The 27,084-nt window shown below is 29.5% G+C and overlaps 1 long non-coding RNA gene across 1 annotated transcript; it reads left to right on the top strand.

Annotated features, from left to right (window-relative positions):
• The first annotated feature begins 305 nt into the window (after positions 1 to 305).
• LOC128126438 (uncharacterized) lies at positions 306 to 5,364 on the top strand. Its single transcript, XR_008224382.1, has 2 exons — positions 306 to 670; positions 4,996 to 5,364. It is a non-coding gene; the product is annotated as an uncharacterized LOC128126438 (long non-coding RNA).
• The last annotated feature ends 21,720 nt before the right edge of the window (positions 5,365 to 27,084 follow it).

Below are 27,084 nucleotides of genomic sequence, written 5' to 3'. Positions count from 1 at the left end.
GAGCTACCTCTGCGGAATGAGTTCATTCCTCGGAGGTAGCTCCGCGGAATGGATCTTTAGTGTTTTTTTTTTAGTACATTGATTTATTTACGATGTTGCCAGATTCCGCGGAGCTACCTCCGCAGAATGCATGACTATATCCGGAAAAGTCTATTTTTATGTCTATTTTTTGAAAACACCCCCGTTTTTTGACTATTTACGGTATTATCCCATAAATTATTATGTATAAATATACCCTTCTCCATCTTGAAAAACCATACATTATGTATAAATAAATATATATATTTTTAAAAAACATTTCCAACATAAAAAGAAACGCTAAAAAGTAGAATCTATTCACGTGTTTGGTTCTACAAAGGGGAATTTAATCCCCACTCATCTGAGATACACTGCACTTCATCTTCATCTGCTTTCCTTTCTCCCTCTTCATCTACACTTCCTTTGCCGGCGAACAATCTCTCTTCTGAAAGCCCACCAACTTAACTTCGCCACCGATGCACCAAACGTCCTCATCAGCAGCCTCTGTGGAAGCATTTATATGAAAAATCAGTGTTATCGATAACTGTGTCCAGATTGCAATTGATCAAACGGGTGGTGGACATGGTTGCAGGAAGAACACATGGGGAAAAAAAGGAGATCCGGGTCTCCGCTCTCCGGTCACCACTCACAAGTAAGATCGATTAATATTTGGCCGGAAATCGACCGGCCTTGTTTGTATTTCTAATCAAGTTTCTTTCTTGCGTCAACTCATGGTTAGGCTGTTCGATGATCATGGTTGAACGTGTATTTTTTTTTTTGTTAATTTATCTGTCCATGACCTGTTCGACGAAATTCCTGAATGAACCCCACAAGTCCACAACCTTTCTTTCAAAGCTAATTCCACCATTATCAACTTATATCCTTGTTAATCAACAATTAGGTGCGTGATCTTACTTCCTCATTTCAAGAGCTCTTTTCCTCTTTCTTAAAATGTTTATTTTTATATCCTGTTCGTATTTATGTCTTCAATTGAGCCCCTTTTATGGTTTTCATTTAAGGATTCTATTGAATTTATATCTCTCTTCGTAAATTTATTTAAAATTTTCTTTTTAATAAACTGAAGTAACTTCATAAATACAGAGTAATCCTTAGGAAAAGAGTATTATAATTTAGTCATGATTTTATATATTAGTAGTAGATCTTTAAATTTGCATTTCTTGTTGACTCTTTTGGAAAAAATCAAGTAAAAACTTTTCTCCTAATTGCTCTTATATCGATTATATTTACTTTTTGTTGTATGTATGTCTACTAATTACTAATTGATCACTAACGATATTATAAATTTTGATGTACACATTTTTTACAATAATCGAAGAGAGGAATAATTACTAATTGATCACTAACGATTAGGTTTTATTTGTATTCTATAGATTATATATCAAATATCTAGTAAATAATACAATATACAAAGGTTTTCATAATAATTTAACAGAGAGATAAAAAGCTTTTCGTATTTGGAAATACCACTTTAAGCTTTTGTTTTCAAGATAAAACGTTATCATCATCTTTGCATAAATCAAATAGTACACCATGGCACATGCTAAATAGTGATCTTTTCATTATTATATTCTTGTACGATTTCCTCATTTAATAAGGTTAGAAACAATTCCCATCCATGTTTTTTTGTCAAAAGACCATACTACCCTTCTTTTAATAAAGCCTTGTACTCCTTTTTATCTTTTGTTGTAGAGAAACTCATTTTATTTTTTTACCAAAGACCACATGATTGACTTTGTTCCTAAAAAGAAAACACCTTACTTTTTAATTACTAAATCTCGATTGGTTTTAATCTTCAGAGTTTTCATCTTCTTAAGTTGCATTCTTTCGATTGTTGCAGCCTAATCATCATCTTAAACTTATTATTATTCTTTTGATATCCCACAATTAGTGTTAACATATGGACATATGATCATGATATATTGTTGTACATGAAATATGTTGTCCAAAAATTCACTATAATAGAAAAATAAAAAATTTATTTTTGAATAATTTGATAAGTAGTTTTATATAATCAATCTCCAAATTTCAACATAAATAATAATAATAATAAATAATTATTATCGTTTCCATGATTTTGAATGTATGTTACATAAAAGCAAGGAAAGGTGAACATTTTTTTGTCTATTTGTTGTTTATAAAAATAAATGATGTTATTGCATCAAAAAGAAATAACAGTTCACTTAATTTCTTGTAATAAATATATTTTTTGTTACTTTTCCATTAAACACATTCACATTGTTGAAGTGACGAAGGAAGTTATAAGGAAGGTTCCACGAAACTAGACCTGGCAATCCGTGTCTGCGTGTCGTGTATTCGTGTCACACACGAATTTACACGATATGAATTTGTTAAACACAAACACGACACGAATTATAAAACGTGTTTGGGGTATCAAACACGAACACGACATGTAAAAAATTCGTGTGACACGTGACACGACACGAATAGTCACGTTTTTAATGGCTTTTTTTTAAAGCTAGGGATATAAACTAATTATTGTGTTTTATGAAATTGTTCCCTAATATATTGTAAATATAAAATTTAACCCTAATATATATATATATATATATATATATATATATATATATATATATATATATATATATATATATGTGTGTGTGTGTGTGTGTGTGTTTGTACGTATCACATGTCAACATGATTTTGTATCGTGTCTTATACGTGTCTAAACATGTAAATTTGTGTTTGACACGTGTAAGACACGAAACATGAATTTAAAATGTGTCAGACACAAATAAACACGAAACACGAATTTCTAAAACACATACACGAAAAACTCGTATCGTGTTAATCGTGTCATGTAGCAAATTGCCAGGTCTACACGAAACTTCATGGTCATCCTTTATACTTTATATAAAGTCTCTTCCTCTATATATTCACTATCATCAAGAACTGGACACCATATCCAAAACAAATTAGAAGAGAATCAATGGCATCTCCTAGTTTCCTAATCTTCTATCTCAGCTTGCAACCTTCTCTCTTTCTCTCTAGCTTTTACTCTTATTGGCATTTGATAAAGGATAAATTTTGAAAATTGAAACACTTGTGAAGTTTGTTGGAGTTGATCCTCAAAATAAGAACTTACAAGTATAGTGTGTGCATGAAGCTTTCTTTACACAGAAGTTAACTTCGATAACACGGCTATGAAATTACCATATATTAATCCAAAATGTAGATTACATTTCAACATACCCCTTAATCTAGGCTTGAGTTACTTCTTCCTTTGTCCTCAAATCTTGGATGTTTAATACTTTAATGATTGTACGTTTGTTTTGTGATTTCTTCATGTGTACTCCTTTGCAACACAAGGTGAAAAACCTATCATATACACCGTTCCATTTGTTCTTTTGTTTATCTTCTTTGATTCTATATTTTTCTTTTTCACAAATATCTTCTCTTCCTTCTTTTAGTGTTTAATTTCAACCCATCATCCTTATCCACCTGTTTAACATTAACGAAAGAACGAAAGTAGCCACATGTGACCATTCCATTGACACCCTATAACCCTTCTTGAAAACTGGATAAAGATAAAATAAAATAAAATAAAACTTTTTTCATGCATCAACTTTAATCCTTCTTAGAACTCATACATCCCTTTTAGAATAGAAATTTGATTCATGTACCATCATTTGATATCATGATGTTTCTTTCCTTCACTTTTGTAAGTACCTACGTGATCAACCTTCTCTTCCCCTTTTTAAACAATTTGTCTTCTTTTGAGTTATTGTTGGTTCGTATATCACTCTCTATTTATTGAAATCAATATCCATTAAACCATACCTTGAAGACCGTTCCTTTTCTTGACCAAATATTTTTGTAAGCTTGTAGAATCAATTCTCCAAAATCCTTTCCTTAATTCCTTAAGCTGGTCGATGTGGTCAACGCCCACATCGGCGTTTTTTGGTAAAAACAAAGAAACAGAGTTAAACGAAGGTGATGGTGGCAACGGGAAGCAACAGCGGATGTATAACACCCAAAAAAGGTAAAGAGGGCTGTTTTTGTGTGTTATAACACCCATCAGTGGCGGAGCCAGACTCAAAGTAAAGGGGTATCCCATTTTTTTTTCTGGGTATCACCGCATCGGCTGAGCATTGGGCGGGTTGGGTTAGTTTTTCCTAAAACCGAACCCAAAACCAATAGCCTCAGTTTTGAAAATTTTAAACCAAACCGAACCCAATACCATTGGTTTGGTTTTTCAGTTTTCAATTTGTACTTGGGTTTCCTGGTTTGGTTTTGGTTTTAAACCCAAACCTTAATCGAATCATTAGCTAACTTCAAGTACTGTTATATAAACATGAAATTGAAGTATCTTTTGATACTTCAATCCATGTGGACTTAAAGTAGATATCAAATAAAGCATTAGGATAACAAACTTATATAATAGATGAAAATAACTAAGTTTACATGTGTTTGGCAATGTGGGATATAATAGTTAGGAAAATAAAAGAATAAAATAGCTGGAAAAATAAAAGAAATGTAAACAAATGATTTGTAAGGAACAAGAATTGATCTGAGACTTTTATTTCATCAAGCCAACACCTTAACCAGTAGACTAACTATTTGTTTGTGCTTATAAGTGAATGGATGGGTATATATACACTAAATAAAACAATTTATTTTTCTAAAAATTTACACTACCGAAATTTTTTTGAGGGGTATCCCAGGCTACCCCGGGATACCCCTTGGATCCGCCCCTGACGCCCATAGGGCGTTGCCCATACCCAACACCCTTATCTAAATACCCTTATGTTTATTTCCTTTATTTTTGTAAAAACCCTTACACACATCATTATCTTCACTTGTTTTATTTCATCATAGCTTTAGTGCAAATAAAGCTTTGTCGTTATTTGTTGTTACACTTTTCCCATATCCCTTGTTAAAAATCTATATATTAATTTTGAGATAGTTTTATTAATTTAAAATGTATGTAATTTTTAGGATAGTTTTGTTGATTTTAGGACTTTATCCACTACAAGAAAAAACGATTATTAGCGGCGACAAAAAAGCACCGCAAAGAGTTTGCTTAGTCACCAATAAAAGTAATAATGGAGACAAGTCGCTGCTACTGTCCCTCGTTATTGATCAAAATGTCGCCGGTAAAGCTTATTGTCGCCATTAGTAGATCCAAATGAGTTGTACTTCCAATTAGTTTAAACCAATATATACTTGTCGTGCTTCACCACATATATAGATATATTTGTCGTGCTTCGCCACATATACTTATCCTTAACATATGTGCGTGTGTGTGTGAACATAATGTTGAAATGTAAAACTCATTTTTCTAAATATTTGATTTCCCTAGCATTATGTGGAGTGCTCCTTTTAGCTCCCCCGACATCTACCAATTATATTAGTTAAATATCATTTTAAACCAAATTAGTATTAGGCTACCGGTATCAAGATTTGACTGATAGGTGTCTATCGGTATCGGTAAAAAAAGTGAGGGTTCAAGCCTCGAGTTGGGATGATATGTGTAGATATAAGAGTAGAACAGCAAGTGCATGTGTAAACCGTCAAAATAATTCATTTTCATTTTAATCTCTATTTATGTCAATTAATTATTTAACGTTATGTATTTTATTGACATGTATCTTCCTTTGTTTTTGGTCCTTACTAGTTTAATGTCCATGAGTCCATCGCCAATTCTTTACAACAACTTTAGACTTAAAATACTACAAAATGTTATATCTACTTTTAACTTTCATATATCATTTTTGTTAGTATCATTTTTGACACTAACAGAGTGTTAATGCTCTTTTTTATTATTCGATAAAATAAATATTTTTAGTATTTAATCATTATATTTTTTCGTTATTTCTATATTGGTATATTTCCCACGGTACGTTTCAACTTTGCCGGTGGTGCTTCAATAAATTTTAGATCTCAATACTAAATACTATCTTGTATACCAAATCTCAACGGTATGTTATATGATATTATGTTAAGTCCCCATTTTGTAAGTTAGACAAGTTAAAATATAATAGGTCGACTATATGTATGATTTGACGAGGATCGGGACCTATGCCATTGACATAAAAAGCTAAGAAAACTTGTCCATTCTCGTGTAATAAATATAGCCTAATGTTATGCTAGAAGTACAATAGACAAAAACAATAGATGTAATACAAAACGAAATTGAATTAGATGTAATATACAAGAATTAATTCATAAGAAAAACGTACTTGAGTGTAGATTACAACATATTACAAACTCGAATTTGTGTAGAGAGTGAAGCATGTGAAGTTGCAGTGTCCTAAAACAGGAATTTTTCTAACAGGGATCCATCTAGAGGATACAACAATCTAATCAATATACGATCTTGATTTTGATGAAATTCAGTTAGTTCCCTTCATTAATGTAGAATCCGAAAATATAGGAAGAATACGTGAGTGTTTGTCTAATCCTTAAATGTGATATTTGGTGATGTATTTATAGGTTTCATACTGGCAGTTAATCAATCCCAACCAACACACCCGTTCAAAACCAAACTTAACTGCTAATTAACTATCTAACAATTACTTAACAATTAACATATTTAATAATTAAATAAAATTCGGAATTAATACATAAATAATATTAATTAGCAATGATACCCCAAGAGTCATAGGCCCATGGCTATATATATATATATATATATATATATATATATATATATATATATATATATATATATATATATATATATATATATATAAAAGTCTTTCAAGACCAATTTGATTAGTCCAATCACCAAGTCTTAAGGGTGGAATTGGTACGATACAAATATTTTTTTCCTTAAACTTTGTACCGTACCAATTATAATTGGTACAAAATTTTTGCTATCACTACCGTACCGGGTATAGTTGATATCATCTTATTTGACTACTAATAAGTTTGGTTAGTACATGTTGGTAATTGTATATACCAATATGTATTGGGGCTTTATGAATGATGGTTTTTGTGTTCTTTGAGCATTGTGACCATGAATTAGGGTTTTATGAGTGAGTGTTTTGTAATGGCTTAGATTGAAAATTCGATCTAAAAGAATTTTAGTAATTTCAACCATGAGTTTGTAAGTTAAATCAATGGAGGAAAAGTAGACACGCTAACGTGAGTTTAAAACTTTAAACTTCATTAATACGGTAAATGATAATATCAAAGCTTTATTAACATGGTAAATGTTAATATCAAAAATATTAAAATCTTAAACATCAAACTTAATAAAAAGATTATATATATATATATATATATATATATATATATATATATATATATAATGGAATTGGTTGGTATGATATTACATTTGTATTGAAAACATTGTACCAATATTGTACCATGATTACTCAATTGGTATTGGTACTACCCATCAAACATATTGGTTACAAACATATTTGGTATGGTTGGTAACGTCTTGGTTGGTTTTCCATGGTACATATTACCAGCCCTACTGAATCCAACCCATTCCCATTTAGCCCAAAGTTTTGATCTAATTAGTAAACAAGTAGCAAAAAGTATTATAAAGGAATGAATGGTTCTTCTTTTCTCCAATGTCCCATAGGGCATTTTCCTTTAGAAAAGTTTCAATTCCTAATTGACTTATATTTAACACAATATAGTGGGCTTGGGGTGCGGTGCATGGGAATTCAGATTAGTTGGGAAAGAGTTACTATTTTAGGAGGTATGAATTATAATCATGGAATATGAAAACCCTTTAAATTAACATTTTCTTTTTCGCTTTTGTTGATTTTTATTTTTTATTCTGTGATTTAGACCTTGTTCTTAAAGTCAAGACTATTGTTTATGATCTGGTTGTTCAATAGATCGGATGGGCAGATGGTAGCTCTAACTTTATATACAAAAATGAATAATTTTTAGTTAATATAAAATAAAATAAAATATTAAATTATGTTCATTGTTTGTAGATTTTCAAATTTTGAATGTCTTGAGATAGCAGAAATGAAGTAAACACCAACTAATTGTTCAACATGTTTACTTAATTCTTTTTGCCGAAGACATTAAAGATTTGAAAACCTACAAAAATATAGAACAACATAATTTAATATTTTATTTTATATTAACTAGAACTTATTCATTATATATATATATATATATATATATATATATATATATATATATATATATAAACTTACAATTACCATCTGCCCGTTCAATTTGTTGACTGCTCATATCATAAATGATAGTCTTGTCTTTAAGAACACGGTCTAAATCATCGAATAAAATAAAAATCAAGAAAAGCGGAAAAAAATGTCAATTTATAGGGCTTTCATGTTCCATGATTATAATTCATAACTCCTAAAATATTAACTCCATTCTCCCAACTAATCTAAATTCCCATTGATGAGAATTGTAATCGAGATTTAGAAAGCAATCATGATCTAGATGAATGAGTAATCAATGATATGAACACCAAATGTAAATATTAATCAGCAAGTTTGTATTAAACAAAGAATTATAATACAATACTGATTACAAAATAAGCAGAAAGACTCGTGTGTCTACTTCTATCCTCAACCCCTATTTATAGGAAACATGAGTGTACAAAAAATACTAAGTCTAGACATTAAGCTTCGACATAAAAAGACTTAGTAAATAAATACATGCGAAATAGAACAAACAATGCTTCGACTTTTACAACTAAATGACTCAACATTCTCCCCTTTTGTAAACAGTCGAAGTCACTCAATTAGTGAGAACTTGAGCAATAGAGTGCGTTGTCCTTCGAATTTATGAGTACCAAGTGATTATTTTCTTCAGTTCCTTCTTGTCTTCATCATTGCTCTTGTTGCAGTTATTCATACGAACAAAAAAGTTCGTATATTGCAAAGTTGTGTATCTTTCGATCTCAACAACTTGAAACAAGAATCTTCGTGCCTTTCCCTTTGTGTCTTTCCCTGCGAATACCATGCTAAATGGTTTGAGACAAATTTCACCATCAGCATATTTCATCAACTCCTGTTGAGGCTTCGTAGGTTCCATAGAAACATTAACCTTTCTTCCAAGACCTGAAGCAAGCTCTTCATCAGTTAAGGCCAAGCAATCATAGTAATTTTCTATGAATATCTTGAGATGCCCTAAACCAAGTCTAAACACATCTAAATCAGTTTCCTTCAGATGGGTTTCTTCCATATCCTTCAAAATTAGGGCCACTTGAATGAGATCATTGAGATTCATCAAAGGAAAGTCAGCAATTGTAAAATCAAATGGTTTATTGTCTGCTCGAACCACAAAGTAACAAAAGTTCTGAAGCAGATTTTCGAACATTACATCTTTCTTGATTGCCATCACTCTTTTTATCTTTACCAGGGACCAAACTTCATCTTGATTTTTCCCAAGTACAGCATGAAATCTAATTTTCAAGTAAGTGTACTCCTCAGGATGTTTGAATCTTTCACTGACCTTGTACTGTGAAGTGATAAACATCATTTCATTAATTGGGAAGTCTAGTTGACATATGTCTGAGTTCGAAGTGGCATAGCTTCTCCTTGGTTTTTCTCAAATGCATACATGTGGTTCCCCAATACTCTGGATTCAATTGTTTCAAATGAGTATCACTTTGCAGGATTTCCTTTGTTCATTGTTGGTGGATCATTTTCTCTTAGCCTCAGAATGCTTTGAATATGCCTCTGTTTCTCTATTTCAGCATCAATTTTAGCTTTCTTCTCTTCCTTCGACTTTTCATGAGCAATACCTTTTCCCTTCACAATATTTGAAGTATCAGGCTTCGCACTTGAACTTCCTTTATCTGCTGAACCAATTTTAATTCCTTTAGGAATTAATTTTGTAATTGGTTTTGATGTTACTATTGTTGAAGGAATTGGGCTGGTCTTCAAAGGTAATGTCGTTTTTAGTTGAGTCGAATGCAATTTCCCAACAACTTTTCCATCCTCCCCTTTACTTCCTTTTACTTCTCCCCCTTGCACCCCTGTGAAAGCAGGTGGGGCATTCTTCGGCAAAAGCAAAGTAAAATTTGTTATAGGAGCCAAAGCCTTCTGAATTGCCTGCTCCAACGAATTCACTTTTAGCGTTAGGAATTCAGGAGTCAAAATTGTCTGAGGAGTAGGCTTTGACACAATGCCCTTTAGTTCAGCTAATAACTCAATGAGCTTAGCGAACTGCTCCTTGTCATCTTTGCTCTTGGCTTCGATAGTTGGCGCAGTTGATTGATAGTCTTTAACAATTTTTGTGAGTGCGTCAGCCACGATATCAACACGTTGTTGCACTATCGAATTTTGCGAAGTAATTTGTTGAAGCTCTTTTGCAATCTCTTGCTTTAACTCTTCGACTTTCAAGTTCACGTCCTCCCTTACTTTCTTGACATCTTGGACAAAAAGAACATGACGTTCTTTTCTGACATTTTTCAGTTCTTGTAAGGCACCATCAAAGTTTTTCCCTTGAGCTTTAAGCCAAAACTCATTATTTTGATCATTACCATCTATCTTCTCAAGCAGTCTTCTGTCTTATTTCTGGTGCTTTTATCATCGCATCAACCTCCATACCAGAAAGCGAATGCTTTGCACCAGAGTCAGCTTGTGACTGAAGGATGGTATTTAACTTGCGATTAAGGATTTTGAATTGTTTACCCGACATAAGCATGTGGTCAGGTATCTCCTCCTCTGAATCGAAATGAAGTTCTTCAAATGTACCTCCAAAACCACCTCCTTAGGTTTCATCATCGGAATGAGCTTGAGAAGTTATTGGTTGAGGATCTTCAGGGGATTGAGATGGGAATAGAGTCGTGAAAGGATGTTTCAAAAAAAAATTTCATCTTGAAAATCAACTTGAACTCCTTTTTCTTGAACCTCAAGAACATCACATTGAACTCCATTGTTTTGAACTTCAAAAACCTTAAGAGCAAGAAGATCATTTGGGTCTTCAATAAGAGAAATGTATTTCTTATTAAACAAATCTCTTTCTTTTCCTTCCTTCTGATTTCCATTACGATTTAACATGTACAATGCGATTGTGATTAAAAATTCAATCTCCCCAAGTCGTTGAAAAATTAACATTCCATGATCATCTTTCAAGCCTCCATAAGAAACCATAGTATCCCATGAAATCAACCGGTTTAACAATAACCCATAAAACTGATCTTCATTGACTTTGTATTTGACATCTTCAACGATCACAACCCAAGAATCATAATGCAAATTCACCATGATCACAAGAACTTGAAAATTTCTAGAGAGAGAAAGTGATTTTGAATGAGTTTTCTAGAGAGAAAAAGTGATACAAACAAGTATTCTAGAGAGAGAAAATCGAATTATGGATCAAATCAAGGAAAAAATCGATTTCTAGAACACAGAACACTCTCAAAACACGAAGATCAATAAGAACATGAAGAATCACCAAATCAAGATAGCCATCAAGGATCAATTCTTGATCCAATCAAGAACACCCGCTCTGATACGAAATGTAGTGGTGTAGATTATGATGACATGTGCAGAATTAGAAAGATCTAGTGAATCATCATGTAAATTCAAGAACACAAGGAGTAATTAAATATGTGTAAGCTCATATTAGATCTAGAAAGAATATACAAATGGATTTGTGCAAAGTTTCTCTCTCTAGTCTAACACTCCAAATTGTTCATTTCATAATAAGAGTCACTCACTTCCTATTTATAGGAAAGACTCAACCTATTTACACATACAAGAGGGTAAGCCTAAAACACTACATCCAAGAGTGACTTTGCACCCTAACACCCATGCACCACATCCAAACCCTACTGTATTGTGTTCCAACAACAAAATCAAGATTCATGTAAATATAAGTCAATTAGGCTGCATTTGTTACACAAGAATGGACAAGTTTTCCAGGACTATTTTTGTCACAATGACATAGGTCCCAATCCTTGTCCAATCAAACATTGTCAACCTGTTTTATTTTATCTTGTTGAACTTACAGAAGGGGAAGGGGGGGGGGGGGGGGTTACATAATGTCATATAAAATACCGTGGAGATTTGGTATACAAGATAGTCTTGAGGTCTAAAATGCATTGCAGCATCAATGGCAAAATTGAAGCCTATCGTGGAAATATGTCAATATAGAAATAACTAAAATAATAATAAAAGCTAACTATTAAATAATAAAACTATTTATCACATCGAATGATAAAACAGAGCATTAACACTCTGTTAGTCTCAAAAATTATATATGAAACTTAAGGGTATATTTGACATTCGGTAATATTCGATGTCTAAAGTCGATGTAAAAAACTAACAATGGACTCATGGACGTAAGGACCAAAAAGGAATGAAAATAAGTGTCAGTAAAATACATAACGTTAAAATAATTAATTGACATAAATAGGGATCATAATGAAAATTAATTATTTTAACGGTTTACACATGCACTCGTTGTTCTAATATTAAATCTACACATTTCATCCCAACTTGAGACTTGAAATTATGTTGATACCACTAGGCTAATACTCAATCGGTATCAAACTATGTTGCTGTTTAATATGTTATCGGTCAAATATTGATAACGCTAGGCTAATACACATTTGGTTTCAAATTATGTTGTTCGATATCTTTGTAGGTTTCCAATTTTTTTGTCTTTGACTGGTCATATTGGCGTTGGCAACGACAGTTCATTGTTGGTTTCGTGTCACCAATTAATTCTAGTCATTGTTATTGCTTTTATTGTACATGACTGTGATGTTGTTTGGTTTACATCCCTGATAGCCTTAGCCTTTTGAATCATCCGTTGTTTGGATTACATTAGCCTTTTGAATCATCCGTTGTTTGGTTTAAATCCCTGATAGCCTTTTGAATCATCTGAATTATGTAGTCATCTTGGTGATGGTTTCGGGAGGTTTACATTAAATTATCCCTAATCAATAGATGATTATCTTAATGACTATTCACCCACCATATATATATATATATATATATATATATATATATATATATATATATATATATATATATATATATATATATATATATATATATAGGGGATAGTTCAAATAAAAACGGTATATAATGTGAGAACGTAAAAACATTATTTTTATGTTATTATTCTGCAATGAATTTTGTATCCACAACTTTATGTTATTATTCAGCAATGAATAAATGAATAGTCACGGGGTAAAACAAAAATTAGAATTTTCTACAAAAATGCACATACATAAATTTATAATAGAATAATAACATTCTATTGAATAAATGAATAATCAAATGTTAATATTCATATTAGAATTACTTCAACAATAGACATATACAACATTCATTATAGAATAATAACATAAACATAGTGTTTTTACTTATGCAATTATTTTCTAATTTCATTAATGATGTTCATTTAAATACAATTTATTTGTAGCTAATGTTATGTAATTTATAATTTGATGTTATTATCATTTAAATTTTTTTTATTAATTTTAAACCACTTATTGTTATTAATAAGTTAAAGAAGACTCAAATATGAAGCATATACTAAATAATAAAGTGATAGGATTGACAAATTGCATTTCAAAGTGAGTCATGCATGGATAATATAACATATCCATGATTTTTATAATTTGTTTTTATTATTTATAACTAATGTCAGTTAATTTTAAGACCATTTATTATTAATAAGTGAAAGAAAACTTTTAAAAAAACACTTATTATTATAATTAAAATAGTAAACATATACTAAAATATAAAGTGATAAGATAGACAATTTGAATTTTTAAAGAGACTTACATGGATAATATGGATAATATGACATATCAATTATTTTTAATTAATTATTTTTTTGAAGCAACACAAACATACAAACATATATACATAATTTTATAAGTAGAAGTGAATATATTATTTTAATATTGAAATTAAGTTTATATATGATTACACTTTATGTTTGATATTTATTTAACCTAAGTAACCAAATTATAATTATGATTAGAAAGAAATTGAAAAGTCATGGGAGTTTCAAATGAATATGGTGAAAAAAAAATGCATGTGAGTTTCAAATGAATGTGGTGAAAAGAAAAATGCTAGCTTTATAAATATACTAGGCATAACCTCGTGCGTTGTGCAAGAATACATTTAAGTGGTTAAAATAATTATGGGAAAAAATAGAAATATGTTGAAATTTACGTTTTTAGTCATGTTTTGTGTATTAACCGAATTATCAAAAAACATAAAAATCCATCAATTTATATTTTGATACAATCTAATATATAGTCCATACCTTATAAGCTTTATTTTTACTTTTATAATATCCAATATATATTATAAGTTTTTGTATAACATTAATATAGTTTACTTTTCTTATATCCGATAATATTTTTTGGATAAAATAAGAAATAAGTAGTTTTGAATGAGCTATTAATAAACAATATTGAACTAATAGACTTTGTATTACACTATTTATATTACACCAAAACATCCAAGGTTTCATATATGAACTTTCAAATATTAAACATTCAAAGTAAGAATGAAGTCATACAAAATATATCATTATATGTGACATCCCCATTTTCACGGCCAGAAAAGATCGATTTTGTTTATTATTTGTTTTTTAAAATCAGAGTACTCTTTTTAAAGATAATGGTTGCAGAATTTGTTCCCAAAACAAGACATGATAATAACTTATCAAAACATTTCTTAAAGGGAATGTATTTTTCATTTAATAATAAAACCTCGGGATGTCATGTTCCGATACAGACATATAAGCATAAACAGAACTTACATTTAATTACACAATTGATTTATATCTCCTTTAAATCTCTCTGTGAAATATGTCTTCGTATTAATACCTGTGATACAAAGAAAACTGAGTGGGTCAGGCTTGGGAGCCTGGTGAGCATATAGGGTTTTCATCCCACAATGTTATATCATATATTTATAAATATAGAACATTCAAACTTGCACAATTTCACGATATAAAGGCAACTCTTAACCCACCCCATCGATCCTCACAATGACACGATCTAAACTCTCGTATCTAAAATTTTCCTCTTTACCTGATCCCTACTCATGGATCTAAAACTATCCTCTTCACCGATCCATACTCACGGATCTAAAACTACTTGATCCATACTCACAGATCTAAAACTAACCTCCTGATCAGATCCATACTCCCAGATCAATAATTGTACCCAATCCATACTCCCGGAATAAGTACAATTAACTATACCCTAACCCTGATCTGATCCATACTCCCGGATCAATAACTGTGCCCAATCCATACTCCCGGACTAGGGACACTTAACTTAGTCTTAATTCATACTCCCGGACTAATAACAAGTTTTATCTCTTTACCTGATCCATACTCCCGGATCTAAAATTAACCTCTTGTTCTAATTCATACTCGCTGAATAACTAGATCAACAACAACAACATCGGGGCCTCTCATCTGTTTCTCACACATCAACTATCTACCCATGTTCCACCCAACATATTAGTAGATAAAAATATATATTTTGATACATAGTTTAAAACCTGTATAACATTCTCATTCAATACCTATTCCACATAACAGATGAGGCACACTCACATAACACGTATTTCATAGAGAATAAATCAGATCTATGAGATAGAAGAAACTGAATATACATTCACACACATAACAACAAAAATTATACACATAACACGTATTTCGTATAAAATACTTCATAATTATGCGTTAGAAGAAAGTAACCACACACTCACACATATAAACAACAATATACTTAATACACTCGAACCATACTTGTATTATTATCGTGTTTATGAAAGGTAGTATACACTCACTTGATCAGAAGATGATCGGACAGCACTACGACTTGCAGAAGTAGTATTCTTCGGTAGATCTGGAAGATCTCCACAAAAATCGAACTTCTCGCGGGCAGAGCTTCGGCTCAGGAATTTCACTTCTCGGCATCTTCGGGGCCTCGGGACTTGCTTCGGGGCTCGGGAATGATACCGGGGCTTCGGGATAATTCTTGCACGAAAAACAATGCAAAAACGCGAGAGAAAGAAGAGAAATGAGCAATTAAATCGGCTGCACTCGACTCCCTTTTATAGGGTCTGGATCTGCGATTTACGCTGGGCGTACTCTTAAGTTACGCGGGGCGTAACCTGGATAAGCCCGGTGACTCCCCCCTTGGATAATATCGAAAAGTTATATTTAAATTTAATTTCGAAAATATTTAATAAACTTCAAAAATTCATATCTTCAACATACGAACTCCGTTTTCGACGTTCTTTATATCCACGCGTAGGTGAGACTACGATCTACAACTTTCGTTTAGACTCCGTCGGCTAATTTTGACTTTATTTTTATTATTTATTTTTAGTAGGCCGGGACAGGAAAACTCCGTTATAAAATCATAACTTCTTCATCCGACGTCCGTTTTCGCCTATCTTTTTATCGTTTTACTACAATTAATGAGATCTTCAATTCTCATTTAGATTGTTTTGGCTAAAAACTGCTCGGTCTCAAATCGAGTATTCGGGCTGCATACCGCTAAGTCAAAACTTCGAAAAATCATAACTTCCTCATACGAAGTCAGATTTGGGCGTTCTTTTTATGCACGCTCATGGTTTAACGTATTCTACGACTTTCATTTAGATTGCTAAGGCTAAATATTGCTCTAACGTAAATTCACTTTTTACGTCGCGTTGTGTCGTGCCGGTTCTGTCGCGAAACTTCGACAGGTCATAACTTCTTCGTTATAACTTGGATTTCGGCGTTCTTTATATGCACGAAAACCTTGTAACATATACTATAACTTAGTTAAGATTATTCATTCTAAATAATCTTTCATCAAAAATTTATTTTTGACGCCTATCGTCTCTAAATTGACTAGCCCTGATCTACAGACGTTATATTATACATAAATGTCATCAAGAGTTTTAAAATAAATCGATTAGTAAATATGATATTTAATTTTAATTACATATTTTGCAAGGCGTATGTTTGATTTTACATTGGTGCGCTGATAATCCTCTTCCTTAATTTGTACCTAAAAAATTAAGGTGAATAGGAATATATAAAATAGATATTACTAAGCATTAATATAAATAATTAAAAATGGTATATCGATCTCCTACCACTGGTTAAAGACAACATACCTCTCTAGTGGTATCGATTCCTATGTGAAATTGAAGTAGTCATTCTATGTACACCTTGTTTTCTAATTACATCAACAAATATGGATAACCAAACATAAAAATGTTATCTTTATGTAGGAAAAATATTTTAGTTAACTAACAAATTATATAATATAAGTTTAAGAGTTAGGAGTTTCAAAACACTAATATTTTTATTAATCAATCAATTAAGTAAAACATGTTGAAATTTTTACAATCATTATTATAAAGCATTTGAAATATAGATTTTAAATGAATTTTGGTTGAAGTGTTTTGACCTCTATTATAATATATATATATATATATATATATATATATATATATATATATATATATATATATATATATATATATATAGAGAGAGAGAGAGAGAGAGATGGAAAGTATAACATATGTATGAGTTTTAATTAATTATCTTTTTGAAACGATACAATTACAAAACAAAAAAAAAACATATTTAAAATATTTAATTAAATATTTCGACATCACACTATATAACATGATCAATATATTAATGATTAAACCACAATATACAGCGACTGTATTACAATAATCCAAAAACGAAGAAAATATAAAAACAAATTAGTATAACAAACTTCCAAATTAAGTTAACAGCTCTAATATAATAGCATATTTCATAAGACCTCAACCCAACATAAAAATCTTTAAGTTTGTTTTCTTTTTGAAATTTGTATATGATCTGTATGCATGTCTTCCCAAAATATTGACCTTTTTATAGTAAACTATTCACTAAATGCTAATTAAACATAATATAAGTTATAAAACTTTTGAGTGTTAAATCATAATTAAGAAAAATTTTAAGCTGCATTTGTTAAAAAAAGGGGTTTTCAAATGAATGTGGTTTGAGGAAGTTAAAAAAAGGGTTTCAAATGCATGAGAATTTTTTAATGTTTGTATTTAATAGAGTTTTCTTTATCTATAGAGAAAACATACCATTTTTTAATGTTTGTATTTAATAGAGTTTTCTTTATCTATAGAGAGTTCATACTTATATAATTAAAATATTTAAAACAATTTTTTAAAATATTATTTTTAGAAAACAACTAGTTTTGTTTTTAGATAATGTATCTGTTTGTAATGAATTTTAATACTAGTTCTTATGACCCATCTAGCATCATGAATATGATTATTGTTTAAAATCGTACCTAAATTAGTAGGTTTATAAGAATCTTTAAGATTTTGCTCAGAGTTATTTATAGATTCGTGGATTTGCTGTATTCTTAAAAGAATATTTCTATTAGGAATACAATTCATCAAGATTTTCTTAGACATAATTAAATAATTTAAGCATGAGTTTAATTAACTTGATTATTAAAAACGAGCACTATTTTAACAAAAATTTCAAATCTTGTAGAATTAATAGTTAGAATAATTCGAAATGAAACTATTATGGAGAAATAAATTTAATAAAAACAATACAACGATAAAATATTTAGATAGTACCTTCTTGAGTTAAGCTTGAATTACAATCAATACATACATCTGGAGAATGAATTATTTGAAAATCTAGAGACTTTGAACATCTACTAGTAGAAAGAAAGACTCTTGGAGATTTTTTAGACATGGGATGAACATTTTTTAAAGAATGAATATTCTTTCTTGCCTCTTCTCAAATATGATGTCTATTTATATTCATCTTAAAGTCTTCAAAGCCTTGAAATTCTTGTAGTGAAATTTGCCATATGATCAAATGGCCAATCAATTACTTGTAAGTGGTTGTCACTCATATTTTGAAGAAATTGTCGTTTGTAATCAATGAATATCTTCTTTTGATAAAGCATCCCATTATAGAGCATCTTCTAATGTTTCTTGTGTTCATATTATCATTGATGATAAGAATAAATAATTTTGATAACAAATTTGATAATATTTGTTTATACACTATAAATACATATATTGTGTATACTCACACAGTTTATACACACTCGTATTTGAAATAATAATTTTGATAATAGAAGAAACGAAATACCTTACATTGAAGGTATTACACCAAATTTAATGATAACAATTTCTTATTTTTCATAAGGATTATCAAAAGGGTCTTGAAAGTCTCTGGAAATAAATCATTTTTTATTGATTTTGGAGAATCGTCTGAAACTGATGGAGTTTGGCAAATTTCTTGAAGTAGCTTTTGAAGTTCTTCAGGAGAAGAGGTAGCAACATCTTTAATTCTTGCAATTAGATCCACATCACTTTGAGGAAGACTGTTGATAAAAGTGGCTTCAACCTCTGGTTTTTGAATATATATTTCTTGATAATGTTTAATTACTGCTTGTTCACTCGCTTGAGAAATCTTCATTTTATCCCACCATTTTGAGCGAAATTGGTGATTAAACCAAGGAGGAGAGGAATCCTTTGATTCTTGATAATAAAAACTCCAAGACATTATCCATGGAAGTTTAAATATTATGGTGAATTGTAACATACATTCAAATTCTGGAATTTGTTGAATAAACAATTCCTTAAATTTGAGATATCCAGCGTAAATTTCTTTTGGTATACAATTTGGAAGAATTCTCATATATTTGTACCAATTGATAAACCATCTTGGATATTCAAAATTGAAGTTCAAATCAAAAAAGATAAACCATGAGTGTGAATAATTCCGAACAAAGAATGCCTTAGTCCAGGCATCTTGATAATCATAGTAAGAAAATCTGGGATAAGCAGGATAACTTATAAGAGGTTTTTTAGAGTGAAGGTTTGGAACCCAACTTTCTGGAGAGATGATTTTAATAATATGTGCTTATTTAAAATCAATGTTTCCTTCTTTTGAATTAGAACGATGAACAAAATTGACTGAACCAGATTCTTGCAGAATAGCTTGATAATATTCTCAAGTTTTGTATGAATCAACATAAAAGGTTTTCCCTTGACGAAAGAGATGATTTGTGAGAATATGAAAACCTTGATGTAACTTATGGATTTTAAAATCTTCAAGAATTTGAACTCTTAAGAAATTTGGATTAAGAACATAAGGAGTTTTTGTAGAAGAGCTAGGAGTAACAGATTTTTGAGTTTGAGGAGTGATAGGTTTTGCAAAAGGGCTTATCGTGTCAATTGAAGTAACTTTTGGAGTAACAAGTTTTGACTGAAGGATATTAGAATAAAGTTGTGAATTCTTAGAAGTAGGATTTAAAGGAGAAAAACGATTTGATTTTGAAATGGAGTAAACTTTTGAGAGACTGGCTTCTTGTCATCATGTTTGGAAGAGGACGACAAACTCATTTTCCCTGCAAAAATTCTCGAGAAAGAAAGTCAGGAAGCGAATTATTTTCTCCTTTTGTTAATTCTATTTTGAAATCATAGTTACCTAAGAGGGCTTGCCAACGAGCAAAATTTTTCTTGGAAATAATATTTTTCACATCTTTTTCTAAAATAGTTTTTGCAGATTGACAATCTATTCTTAATAAAAAAAAACTTTTCATAAATAAATCATCTTCAAATTTTTTTAATACATAAAACAATTCTTAAAATTTCTTTTTTGATAGTTGAATAATTTTTTTTGTGTATCATTCCATCCATGCACCAGAGTAATATCGAACCAATTGTTCCTTAATTGAGTTAACAAAATTTTGTTTTAGAATTCCTCCGAATCCAGTATCACTAGCATCGGTTTCAACTATGATGTTGGCATTGGGATGAGGTAAATTTAAACATGGCAAAGTACGAACCTTTTGTTTTATATATTTAATTATATCTGTATGTTTTTGAGTCCATAGTTCAGGATTGTCTTTTAATCTATTATAAAGCGGTTTACATATAATCCCTAAATCTTTGAAAAAATCATGAATATATTTTAAGCATCCTAAAAACCTTTGAAGTTGCTTTTTATCTTTAATTTCATCAGGAAATTTAGTAGAAAATTGCAAGCTTCTTGTAATAGGTCTAATAGTATTTTTGACAATATCATGTCCTAAAAAACAAATTTCATTTTTAAATAAATGCATTTTTGGTGCAGAGACAGCTAAACCATTTTGATAAATTAAATCATGAAATTGATTTAAATGTTTAAAATGTTGATCAATTGATTTTGAAAAAATTAGGACATCGTCAATATAAGCAAAGACAAAACTACTTATAGGAGTTATGATATCATTCCTAATATTTTGGAATTCAGAAGGAGCATTTTTTAATCCAAAAGGCATTACATTCCATTCAAAATGCCCGAAGGGAACATTAAAACCAGTTTTGTATTTATTTTCCTCATGAAGTTGTATTTGCCAAAATCCTGATTTTATATCAAACTTTGAAAATATTTTTAAATCATAAAGCTTTTTTAGCAAATTTCGTTTATTAAGAATATGATAACGAATCCATTCTAAAACTTTGTTTAAATGTTTATAATTGATAACTAATCTTGGTGACCCTCTTTCTAATTCTGCGGCATTCATAACATAAAATGTTGAACAAGACCACGGTGATTTAGAAGGTCTTATGAGTTTTTTATTTATTAAATCTTGAATTTCATTTTTACAGTGACTTTCTAATTCATTATTCATGTGAATGACTCTAGATTTTGAAGGAATATCGTTTTCATTAAAAAATTTTATATATGGTAGTTTTACAATATGTTGTCTTGTATTCCAAAATGCATTAGGAATATTAGAACAAACATTTTTTTTTCAAATTTTAATTTTAAACCTGTTATTTTTTTTTTTAATATTATTATCATTTAGTTGATTACTTATTCGAACATATTTTATTTCATTAATAAGATATTTGGCTTGTTACGTTTTATAATTAAGGACATTAATTGTTGAATATAAAGGAGGTTCATAAAATTTAAATATAATTTATTTTCCAAAAACATTGTTTCTTATACCATCATCATGAACCATAAAAGGACATAGTTTTATAATGAAAGGCGTTCCTAGAATTAAAGGAGAAGAGAGATCTTTTACTAAAATTAGGTGAGTTTTATAGCAGTAATCTTGGTCATTACATATATGAACATCGGAAACTTTATAATTTCCAATTAATTTTGTACCTCCGGCACCAGTAAGTCTAGATGCAGTTTTTTCATAGAATTGTGTAGGGAAAATCCTTCTTGAATACAATTCATATCAACACCACTATCAATTAAAGTAGTTAGGTTGATTTTAAAATTATCCTTGACTAAAGTAATTTGAGTGTTTCATTTTTGTGAAACTTGATTATTTATAATTTTACCAATAGTTACATTTTCAATTAATTTATATATTTTTGTTTTTAAAAGTAGAAGGTTTTTCTTTTTCTAAAATTAAAATTTTATTTTTTAATTCTTTTATTTTTTGTTTTACTATTTTTAATTCTTCTTGAAGTTCTTGCATAGAAATTGGCTTTGCTTCAGTAAATCTTTCATATATATTTTTTAAATTAAAATTTTCATTATGAGCAAGAGTTATGTTATTAGTTTTATTAAGCATCTGTTTTATTAATAATTCTTGGATATTTTTATCTTTCACAAGATGATAAAGATCTTTTAAACTCTCTTGATTCTATAAAAGATAAAAATTTACCTCATCCCAATGCCAATATCATAGTTGAAACCGATGCTAGTGATATTGGATTCGGAGGAATTCTAAAACAAAAATTTATTAACTCAACTAAGGAACAATTGGTTCGGTATTACTCTGGTCCATGGAATGATACACCAAAAAATTATTCAACTGTCAAAAAAGAAATTTTAAGAATTGTTTTATGTATTAAAAAATTCGAAGATGATTTATTTATGAAATTTAATTTATTAAAAATAGATTGTCAATCTACAAAAACTATTTTAGAAAAAGATGTGAAAAATATTATTTCCAAGCAAATTTTTGCTCCTTGGCAAGCCCTCTTAGGTAACTTTGATATGAAGATAGAATTAATAAAAGGAGAAAATAATTCGCTTCCTGACTTTCTTTCTCGAGAAATTTTGGAGGGAAAATGAGTTCATCGTCCTCTTCCAAACATAATGACAACAAGCCAGTCTCTCTAAAGTTTGTTCCATTTCAAAATCAAAATCGTTTTTCTCCTTTAACTCCTACTTCTAAGAATTCACAACTTTATTCTAATATCCTTCAGTCAAAACTTGTTACTCCAAAAGTTACTTCAACCGACACGATAAGCCCTTTGGCAAAACTTATCACTCCTCAAACTTAAAAATCTGTTACTCCTAGCCCTTCTAAAAAAATTCCTTATGTTCTTAATCTAAATTTCTTAAGAGTTCAAATTCTTGAAGATTTTCAAATCCATAAGTTACATCAAGGTTTTCATATTCTCACAAATCATCTCTTTGGTTAAGGGAAAACCTTTTATGTTGATTCATACAAAACTCGAGAATATTGTGAAGCTATTCTGCAAGAATCTGGTTTAGTTAATTTTGTTCATCGTTCTAATTCAAAAGAGGGAAACATTGATTTTAGCAAAGCTCATATTATTAAAATCATCTCTCCAGAAAGTTGGGTTCCAAACCTTCACTCTGAAAAACCTCTTATAAGTTATCCTGCTTATCTCAGATTTTATTACTATGAATATCAAGATGTCTAGACTAAGACATTCTTTGTTCAGAATTATTCACACTCATGGTTTATCTTCTTTGATTTGAACTTCAATTGTGAATATCCAAGATGGTTTATCAATTGGTACAAATGTATGAGAATTCTTCCAAATTGTATACCAAAAGAAATTTACGCTGGATATCTCAAATTTAAGGAATTATTTATTCAACAAATTCCAGAATTTGAATGTATGTTACAATTCACCATAATATTTAAACTTCCATGGATAATGTCTTGGAGTTTTTATTATCAAGAATCAAAGGATTCCTCTCCTCCTTGGTTTAATCACCAATTTCGCTCAAAATGGTGGGATAAAATGAAGATTTCTCAAGCCAGTGAACAAGCAGTAATTAAACATTATCAAGAAATATATATTCAAAAACCAGAGGTTGAAGCCACTTTTATCAACAGTCTTCCTCAAAGTGATGTGGACCTAATTGCAAGAATTAAAGATGTTGCTACCTCTTCTCCTGAAGAACTTCAAAAGCTACTTCAAGAAATTCGCCAAACTCCATCAGTTTCAGACGATTCTCCAAAATCAATAAAAAATGATTTATTTCCAGAGACTTTCAAGACCCTTTTGATAATCCTTATGAAAAATAAGAAATTGTTATCATTAAATTTGGTGTAATACCTTCAATGTAAGGTATTTCGTTTCTTCTATTATCAAAATTATTATTTCAAATATGAGTGTGTATAAACTGTGTGAGTATACACAATATATATATTTATAGTGTATAAACAAATATTATCAAATTTATTATCAAAATTATTTATTCTTATCATCAATGATAATATGAAGACAAGAAACATTAGAAGATGCTCTATAATGGGATGCTTTATCAAAAGAAGATATTCATTGATTACAAACGACAAATTCTTCAAAAGATGAGTGACAACCACTTACAAGTAATTGATTGGCCATTTGATCATATGGAAAATTTCACTACAAGAATTTCAAGGCTTTGAAGACTTTAAGATGAATATAAATAGACATCATATTTGAGAAGAGGCAAGAAAGAAAATATTCATTCTTTAAAAAATGTTCATCTCATGTCTAAAAAATCTCCAAGAGTCTTTCTTTCTACTAGTAGATGTTCAAAGTCTCTAGATTTTCAAATAATTCATTCTCCAGATGTATGTATTGATTGTAATTCAAGCTTAACTCAAGAAGGTACTATCTAAATATTTTATCGTTGTATTCTTTTTATTAAATTTTTTTCTCCATGATAGTTTCATTTCGAATTATTCTAACTATTAATTCTACAAGATTTGAAATTTTTGTTAAAATAATGCTCGTTTTTAATAATCAAGTTAATTAAACTCATGCTTAAATTATTTAATTATGTCTAAGAAAATCTTGATGAATTGTATTCCTAATAGAAATATTCTTTTAAGAATACAGCAAATCCACGAATCTATAAATAACTCTGAGCAAAATCTTAAAGATTCTTATAAACCTACTAATCTAGGTACGATTTTAAACAATAATCATATTAATGATGCTAGATGGCTCATAAGAACTAGTATTAAAATTTGTTACAAACAGATACGTTATCTAAAAACAAAACTAGTTGTTTTCTAAAAATAATATTTCAAAATTTGTTTTAAATATTTTAATTATATAAGTATGAACTCTCTATAGATAAAGAAAATTCTACTAAATACTTATATATATATATATATATATATATATATATATATATATATATATATATATGTGTGTGTGTGTGTGTGTGTGTGTTATATTAGGTAAATTGGTCAGATAATCATCGATTATATATACATATTATCATTTATAACAGATAAATATTAAATTTTATGTAATAATTTATAATTTAATCAATATACAATTACTAAAATATGTGATAGTCCGTGTAAACCGAAATAACTAATATAATATATATTTATAATGAATACATTTTAAGTTATATGTATTAAATTATAATTTAATCAAAATATATGATATTTTGTGTACTTTGTCATAACTAATTCTCTTTATATAATATATTCATTTAATAACTAAATTACTTAATGAAAAAACATCATTTTTGGTCCCTGTATTTTTCCCAGTCCCTAAGTATCAAATATTTATCAAATATTTCACAGATTGTCCTTGTCCCTCCCTGTACTTTCAAAACTTTGTGTGTATGTGTTGAAGAACTTGATTAGATTGTCAAGAACAAGACAAACGATTATGTGTAATCAACAGGGGGGAGAGAGAGAGAGAGAGAGAGAGAGAGAGAGTTAAACAATATATTTCTTTTTGCTTATTTTTTTAAATAAGACAAAACATCATAAATGGTCCCTGTGTTCGTGAAATGACGGAAATGCCCTCCGGATATATAATCAAATAATAGTTAACGACTAAAAGCTAACGGAGTTATCAAAAAGGACCAAACATCAAATTTTTTGAAAACACATGGACCATTTTTGAAATTTTTGTTACTTAGGGACTAAAATTCAGATATGGGGAAAGCACATGGACCAAAAATGCTATGGAGGTATGTAAAGTTAATATATTAATCTCCTCTAATAAATGAAGGTTTTTATACCACTTGTCAATCTCTCATTAGTTTTGACACTTGTCATTTTATAGTATTTTTGAAATAAATATTATCCACTTGTCAATTTTTGGTTCGTTTTAATTTTTAAAATTAAAGTCACATATTTATATATGTAAAGTATTAAATATAATATATATGAAATTAAATTGCAATGAATATATTTCTTTCTTTCTTATTTTAAATTTTTACATAAAAAATATTTACTGCTTACATTTTAATGTTTAAATTTTTTGAAATTAACTCGTATAATATACGGGTCTCACACATAGTTTTCTAACATTTTTAAAATTTCTATTTTCCACTTGTCATTTTATTGTATTTTCATTTTATTAAATTAAAATTCCACATTTAATATGTAAGGTATTTATTAGAAAGGGTTTATATATGTAATGTATCCAATACATTAAAGCCTCATTAATTTTAATAATTCAAAAAATTTCTCATTTTTCTTAAAAATTCAAACTTTTCAAATTGTTAAAATTATATATTTAATTTTTTTAAATAAACTCATGTAATACATGGGTCTCACACCTAGTTTGATAATAAATTAAACCCAAAAATGATATGGAGGTATGTAAAGTTAATATATTAATTAAATAATAAATTAAATGTTATTTTAATACAAAAATAAAAAAAGTGTTGCATGTTGCATTTTCAAGGCTTTTATGTTGTAAAAGACCACCTCTTTATGAGGCTTGTAAGGGTTGTAAATTTTATACACTTGGCACACCCACCCTCCCTCTACACACAATCCCACATCTACCCTACACTAAACACCCATCACCAACAACTCAAACCATGTCCCAACCGCATACACTTACACTCATCACCAACTGTATACACACACAC

This window comes from Lactuca sativa, chromosome 1, assembly GCF_002870075.4.
Source record: "Lactuca sativa cultivar Salinas chromosome 1, Lsat_Salinas_v11, whole genome shotgun sequence".
Classification (NCBI taxonomy): Eukaryota; Viridiplantae; Streptophyta; class Magnoliopsida; order Asterales; family Asteraceae; genus Lactuca; species Lactuca sativa.
Note: the sequence above shows the minus strand (reverse complement) of the source record. Positions and strands in the feature narration are given on the sequence as shown.